Raw genomic sequence first — 8,137 nt, 5'->3', positions numbered from 1 at the left:
ACTACGTGAGATTAAAATTTAGTTCTTTAAAATGACGTAAACTTACATATACGGAACTGAATGAAAATATAAGTAAAGGAATGACGAAAGTCTTATGTTTTTTACGTGCATTACTTAATCCTACTTCAGTGGAACCAAGGCCATCTCAAGTGAAGGCCAGGTCATTTGGGGGTAAAGGGGTGAATATAGGGGTAGCGTCTATTTCTTCACAGTTTTCTGCTGGTATTCCAGAAAATATTACTGTTTTGGAATCCAGCTTAATGCCTATTATGTGCTGTGTACCAAACTGCAAAGGGAATTATCGAAATGGGCTGAATGTGACTGATTTCCTTTCTAAATGCTGATGAAGAAAAGACTAAGTGATGGAATGCTATCAGGAGAGCCCAATATATTTTTAACTAAAATAATAGGGGAAGTACTATTTTTATTGTTGTAATAATTATAGTAACATTATATGGTTCCTGTGGTATTGGTCACAGAATATCAGCTTCTTGTATAATGATTTAAAGATTACCAAACTGTATAAAATATTACTAGAGTATTCACACACTTTTTTCCCCCTTTGCTACTTACTACCTTATTCTCTTTGATTTCTTTTCTTTCAATTCTTGCTTCCTCATTCTTCTCTTGCTGCCTCTCTCTCTCTCTCTCTCTCTCTCTCTCTCTCTCTCTCTCTCTCTCTCTCTCTCTCTCTCTCTCTCTCATTTTCTGAAAATGTGTTATGCACTTTAAAATTGCATTCAAACACTTTTTCAGGTGTCCCAGCTACCCTTCATATCTAATGATATTGAATCCGAGACATCCTTCTTCGATAAGACAATTGAGAAGAAGTTCACAGCTAAGAGAATTGTATACAGTGAAAAAATAAAAATAAATCCTTCAAATACTTCAAGTAGAAAAAATGTAGGCTACAGCAAGATCAGACGATTGTGGGTGATTGTGCAAAAGATAATGTTAAAAATTATTTTGAATAGCCGGAAATGTTTACGTTTTATTTATTTCTTTAAATTTAATTGTTCGAATCATCTTTTTTTTTTGTATGCAAGCGTAGTTTGGAATTAGTAGATGCCGGAATTAGGCTACCGCCACGGTAAAATTTTATTTTAATTTTATTACTTTTTTACTATGTCTAATTTTTCTTACCCGGATTATTCAAAGTCGTCTCCTTTTGGTGTGTATGATCTCTTAATTTTTCTATGAGGATTATCAGCTGTAGACTGTAAAGAGATACACAGTGTGAATGTACAGTGAGTGAGTGCGTCGGTGAGAGAAGAAGGACTGTGGATGTCACAACCAAACTCATTTGTTATCTGTCTCCATATCAATCGACCTACTCATGCCGACTTCTTCCCAAACTGACCAGGCCTGTATTTGAGACGGCCTTGATGGAATTCACCTTACGAGCTGGTTGTACATCTCTTAATTAGATAAATGAAATACAGGAATAAAATGTTCTATTCTCATGAAGACCAGCTTTGTAAGAATATTTATATACATATACATATATATATATATATATATATATATATATATATATATATATATATATATATATATATATATATATATATATATATATATATATATATATATATATATACCCGGATTGATAGATAACATTGATAATAATCAGGTATGAAACACAAGCTCATATTTGAAGTTTCCAAACCGAAACAGCCTCTCCAGTCTCACCAATGGACCTTACATACATATGCAAATAAGAAATACTGTACAGTACTTTGGTTTGAGTTTCATGGAAATCCGTATGATCTCTATAATAGGGGCTTACAATCTTGACCGTCTCTTGTGTTACCATACTACGACTCAAGTCCTCCGTTTATACAATTTTCCCTGTTTCTCTCTCCCTACAGTTATATCTGGCAGGCGCTGAAGCTCCTCGCCAAGATGAGGTACCTGCCGATATTCTTGGCTGCTGTGGCCACCATCCTTCAAGGAGCGGAAGGCTACCGGGTGCTCTTCGTGGGCGGTTTAAGCACTAAAAGCCACTTGAATTTTTACATGGGAATTGTCAAGGAACTTGCTAGTGGCGGACACCACGTAAGTTTATGTGGCTTTCTGATCTATCTATCTGTCCATTTACCTGTCCAGCTATCAAAAAAAAAAATGATTTAGATTTACATTGGTCGAATGAAGGAGGAAGGGCTAGCGACTGTTAAAGTATTGGTTTATAGAACTTAAGTATATTTATCTACTTATCCACTTATCTAAAGCAATTAGATCTATGTTGGTAAGTAGAGGAGGAATGTGAGCATAGCACATTGCTTTTTATTCTAGTTGACACAAAATAACGCTCGTATCCTACAGGTGACGGTGCTGACACCATACGTAAACAAAGAGGAACAGGGAAACGAAAACATGACACAAATAGCGGTTCCCGAAGCCGACTTAGTACGGATAAACCAGAACAGGTTCAACCTAACCATCACAGCGTTTTACAACCAACTCCAAATGATTACACCTATATGCCACGAAACCTTGAGGAAAAGGAAGGTACAAAGTCTCCTTCGTGAGAAGTTCGACGTGATTCTGATGTCCCCTTTCAGCGACTGTTATCTTTCCTTGGTCCATCAATTACAGGTAAGGGAGAGAGCTTTCGTGAGATGTTTAGATACTTTTTATTGGAGTATTTGTGCCATCATATATGAATTTTGAGTTATTTCCGATGCTAAAACGTATTGCCTTATGCCAGATAGGGACCTTGCCACCAGTATTCTCTAACCTTGATCTGTGCCGTAGCCTCAGTGCTATGTTCTTTTCATAGATGTCCTTTCAGTGTTAGATTTGAGTTTTGATTCCTAAAGTTTACACTGTAAAAAAGATGAAAATTATGTTTATCACACCATTCATTTGCAAATTTTTTCGTATCTATACAAATTCTTTTTTTCCACCCATTTTCTTCTCATGAATGACAAACATTACAATGAAACCCACACACATTATAATTCTCATTGCATTCAGAATCACTTAACAACTGTCCATTATAACAACAGGTTCCTTTCATTTACGTCTCGCCTTTTGGCATGACCGCTAATCTCGCCGAAATGATTGGTAACCCGATCTTCCCTTCGTACGCCACAAGTGCCGCCCTGGACTACGCACATCCTTTGACCTTTGCCCAGAGAACCAAGAACTTGCTGGCGGAACTTGCGGTGTCTTTTGTCCCTAAGTATTTAGTTAATAATAAGTAAGTTTTTTTCTTCACATCTGTTAGAATAAGATAATTTTGCTTTAGAAAAATTATTTTCTTAAAGAAAGGGTCGTTAGTTTTCTCAATAGAAAATGGGCTTTAGGTATATATTTGAGGAATAACTACAATAGAGTGGTCGGTTAGCCTTACTTGCAACGTCTTTTATATGACTTAGTACTACGTTTCTTGTCCTTTGACCTTCGTGAAAAGTAACCAATAAATTATTATTATTATTATTATTATTATTATTATTATTATTATTATTATTATTATTATTATTATTATTATTATTAGCTAAGCCAACAGGGAGAATATCCCATTGAGGAAAGAAAATAAGGAAATAAATAAACTTTATGAAAGTGACGAATAATGAATATGAAATATCTTAAGGTGAGTAACAGCGTTAGAATAAACATTTCATATATGAACCCTGAAGAGAAACTCATATCAGCCTGTTCAATATAAAAAACATTTGCTGCAAATTTGAACTTGTGAAGTTCTACAGATTCAACCATTAGATTAGGAAGATCATTCCCCAATCTGGTTACAGCTGAAATAAACTTCTAGAATATTGTGTAGTATTGAGCCTTATGATGGAAATGGTAAGACTGTTAGAACTATCTGCATACCTTATGCAGATCTGAATGTAAAGGAGAGTCGAATTTAAGAAAAACCTTATGCAACATGCATAAAGAACTAACTATTTACCTGATAGAGTAACATTACTAATTCTCCAACAAGTACAAAAAAGAAAAAGAGAAAAACTTGCTAACTTGGGGAAAATAACAGATAACTTAGGGGCTAAGAAATCAGCAGACTTTATAAAGAAACAAAGGAAAAATACCATTTAGGTCTATCTATCTATATAGGTGCCATGTCTTCGACATGAGCTGTCAATCACTCTCTGTAGAAATTGTCCAGCTGTTATATTTTCATTTACATCTTTCAATAAGCTGTCCAAAAACTTTTTTTCTTCCTGTAAGGCTAAAAAATTCGACCTTTCCCCTTCTTATTGTGTGTCCTAGAAATTCCACCTGCCTCCTCATCACTTTTAGAAGTGATCTCTCCTGATTCACTCTTCTCAATACCTCCTCATTTGTTATTCCCAGTCCATGGCATCTTCGAACATTCTTCTGTAAAATCATAATTCAGCTGCGTTTATTTTATTTTTCCAAGTTCTGGTTTAATGTCCACGACTGTGAGCCGTAAGTAAGTGTGGACCATACATACGTTTTCAGTGCTCTAACTTTTGTCTAAATCCCTAACCAGTATCCTGTAGTTTGTCAATAGATTTTTTTTCAACTGTTGAAGGCCTTTTTGCTACCATTATTCTTTTTTTCTGTTTCTTCATTACATCTTGCATCATGTGTCATCATACTACCTAGATAGAATCATCCATGACTGGATTCTGGCAGATCGAACACAAATAACAGTTGTTATGCCTACCACAATCTTTTATGACCTTAATCTCGTGACATCCATATTCATAGCAGGACTTCCGACATTAAGGGCACTCAGTCCAAATATACACCGCAATTCCCTTTGTCCTGAGAATGGCATTCCTTTTCGGAAGTATTGGTTTCTTAAAACTTGGAATAAGGATCTCAGATGAGTTCCTCATTTGGGAAAGCAAAGTTTCTGAGCATGAAAGAATATCATGCTGTCTGCAGACAACTGCAGTGTCTGTAATATTGCCATGCAGTACCTGAATATTGCAATACATTGGATGTGCACTGACCCAGATTTTTCTCAATTATCCAGACATAATAAAAATTAAGACCAATGAAAGAGTCTCCTCATACTTGAAAACAAATATAACAAAAAACAATATGCACATGAACATATATAAAGTGATTCATACAATCAGAGACTAAAGACATGTCGGATAAAATTGGTCAACATGGTGACGTCGTCAAACCATGCAAGACAAAGTACCCTCCAGGATAGACACTTCAACTATACACTAACACCAATTTTTCATGATTCTGATCATTCTTTACATTTAGATCTTCCTGAACAGTTCCATCCTGTTCGTAATACTAGACATGGAGTTAATTCTAATGGCCAGGCCTACACCATAAAGCTCAATACTACACAGTATTCTAGAAGTTTTATTCCAGCTTTGACCAAATTGTGGAATGATCTTCCTAATCGGGTAGTTGAATCGGTAAAACTTCAAAAGTTCAAACTTACAGCAAATTTTTTGATGGTGAACATGCTGACATAAGTATTTTTATAGTATATATATATATATATATATATATATATATATATATATATATATATATATATAATACGTATTTTGATGTTGTTATTGTTTTTAAAATATTTTATTTCAATTGTTCATTATTTCTCATATCGTTTATTTATTTCCTTATTTCCTTTCCTCATTGGGCTATTTTTCCTCATAGGAGCCTTGGCTTATAACATCTTGCGTTTCCAACTAGGGTTGTAGCTTAGCTAATAATAATAATAATAATAATAATAATAATAATAATAGGATTCCTCTAACTTCACTATGCGCATGCACTACACTTAACTCAAACAGCAATTGCTGAAATACGCAAATATACAGAGATAACCAAAAGCTTTCCAGTCGTTTGTTATGAGAATTCTCAGTATATAGAAGTTCCTCTTTGGGTAAATAATGATGCGTATTTTGAAGGTAAATACCATACTGTCTCTTTTTCAACAATTCATCACCATCTATAATTATTTCCGGGTGTCCTCCTAACATCACCTTTCAGTTTAAGTTATATATCAAAGTTTTATCTAGAACCAAATTCTCCTGTGTCATAACGTTATGATTTTGATCACCATTCAACTTTTTTTCTTAAACTCCTCGAACTCGTCTTCTCAGTATAATATATCTTGAGAGTTATGAGGCATCAGCCAACGATAGATGTCTGTTTCAATATGCTTCTGAACCTTAAATGAATCGTCTGATTTTCAGTATGGAATACGAGTGTCGCAGAAGTGGATTATGCCCTGGAGACATGCCTCCTTTCACCGAAATTCAGCAAAACGTATCGCTGCTTTTTGTTAACAGGTAGAATTCGTGTTTATTTCAAACCGAGTGAGTTTATTGGGCAGCTGTTTTATCTTTTTGGATTTAATGTGGGCTATACCTTGTTGAATGTTCAAAGTAGTTGTATAATCATGATGTACAATCTTTTTCAAGATTATATATGAAATTACAATTAATTTTATAATTAACAGATGAATCTGCAATCATCACAAAGCTCCCTCTCTCTCTCTCTCTCTCTCTCTCTCTCTCTCTCTCTCTCTCTCTCTCTCTCTCTCTCTCTCTCTCTATATATATATATATATATATATATGTATATATATATATATACATATATATATATATATATATATATATATATATATATATATATATATATATATATATATATATGTAGCAGCCTACCCAATCCGTATAAAATTGACGGGTAAATATTTACATAGATATGCACACACAGATTCAACCCTCCCCACCCCTCCTTTTTCCTAACTACAACACGGCAGTTTGAGCAATTTGTGGGATATTGTGGTTTCCGCGTGTACCTCTTGGGTTACCTCTCTCACCAGGGTATGAATACTCTTGCTCCCCCTTAACATACGGACTGGGAGAGACCTAGTAGTCATATGTTTAACAATGCTGCTCAGCGTGATATGAAATTATATATATATATATATATATATATATATATATATATATATATATATATATTATATATATATATATATATATATATATATATATATATATATATATATATATATATATATATATATATATAGACACCTGCTCTATATTATACTGTATAGTAAAGATACAGAAATTATTCTTGGCATTTTTCATCCACTGAGAATACTGTAGCTATATTTAAGTACCTTATCAGGGAATCTATTTGTCCTCTAAAATGATAAATAGCACATCACTGCATTTATTTATTTCCATTTTCACAACGTCGAGTTTAACATGATTCCCCTTCAACTTGGATAATTAGAGTAGCCTAGATCCTCTTCTGAAACAGAAAATTGCTGCTTCACCTGTAGTCATCTATTAAAGCTTGAAAAGTTGCATAACTTTCGTACTATAATGTTTAGTTTTATACAATGGAACCTTATTATCCTTTATGGTAAAAGATATGACCATATTTTCGCATTATCTTTAATCACTATTATTAATCTTGTCTTATTTATGACCAGTGTAAGAGAAATTGAGATGCCTCCTCGTCCCTACCTTACCAGCGTCATCCATCTTGGAGGGATTCACTGTCGTCCAGCAAAACCACTCCCTAAGGTTTATCTATTTTGCATTTCTATTATGAGATTAATTCATTAATATATTAGCTCTTTTAAGACTGAATCATAATGGTCTTCATTCAGCGAGAAGTTTGGAATGATGTAACAAGAAATATGTAAATAGTTATTATACCGACCGTGTTCCTTATATTAATGAACTAAGTGTTTTTCTTTCAAATATGCGATTGGTATTGTGGTCCTTTGTTAATAAACAAGGGATTTTTCATCAGGCATCCAGAAAATAGAATTATTATTACTTAGATACCCAATGTTTGTTCCAACAGAAAGAAAAAAATATGATAAAATAGAATCGAAATGGGAATAGTTCATTAAGTAATTCGTGAAAATTTTGAAATAGCAATTTCGTATGATTTCGATAATTTTTCTATTTTATTTTCTTAATAAATCAACATACTCTAAATATATTACAAAAGAACAATAAGGCATTTGATCAATAACGATAAAGAACATTTATATTGTTATTTACCTAGAGATTAACAGCTACAAGATATTGGAATTTATTTTAATTCCAACCTTATTTATATTTAATAAACAAAACAATTACTCAAAACCCAAAACAACTTACATCAAATAGTAGATCCACTAGTAATACTTTGT

At 33.5% G+C, this 8,137-nt stretch overlaps 1 protein-coding gene across 1 annotated transcript in view; it reads right to left on the bottom strand.

Annotated features, from left to right (window-relative positions):
- LOC137624786 (uncharacterized) overlaps positions 1-8,137 on the bottom strand; it is a 137,285-nt gene that overhangs the window by 18,478 nt on the left and 110,670 nt on the right. The window lies entirely within an intron of this gene.

This window comes from Palaemon carinicauda, chromosome 31, assembly GCF_036898095.1.
Source record: "Palaemon carinicauda isolate YSFRI2023 chromosome 31, ASM3689809v2, whole genome shotgun sequence".
NCBI lineage: Eukaryota > Metazoa > Arthropoda > Malacostraca > Decapoda > Palaemonidae > Palaemon > Palaemon carinicauda.
Note: the sequence above shows the minus strand (reverse complement) of the source record. Positions and strands in the feature narration are given on the sequence as shown.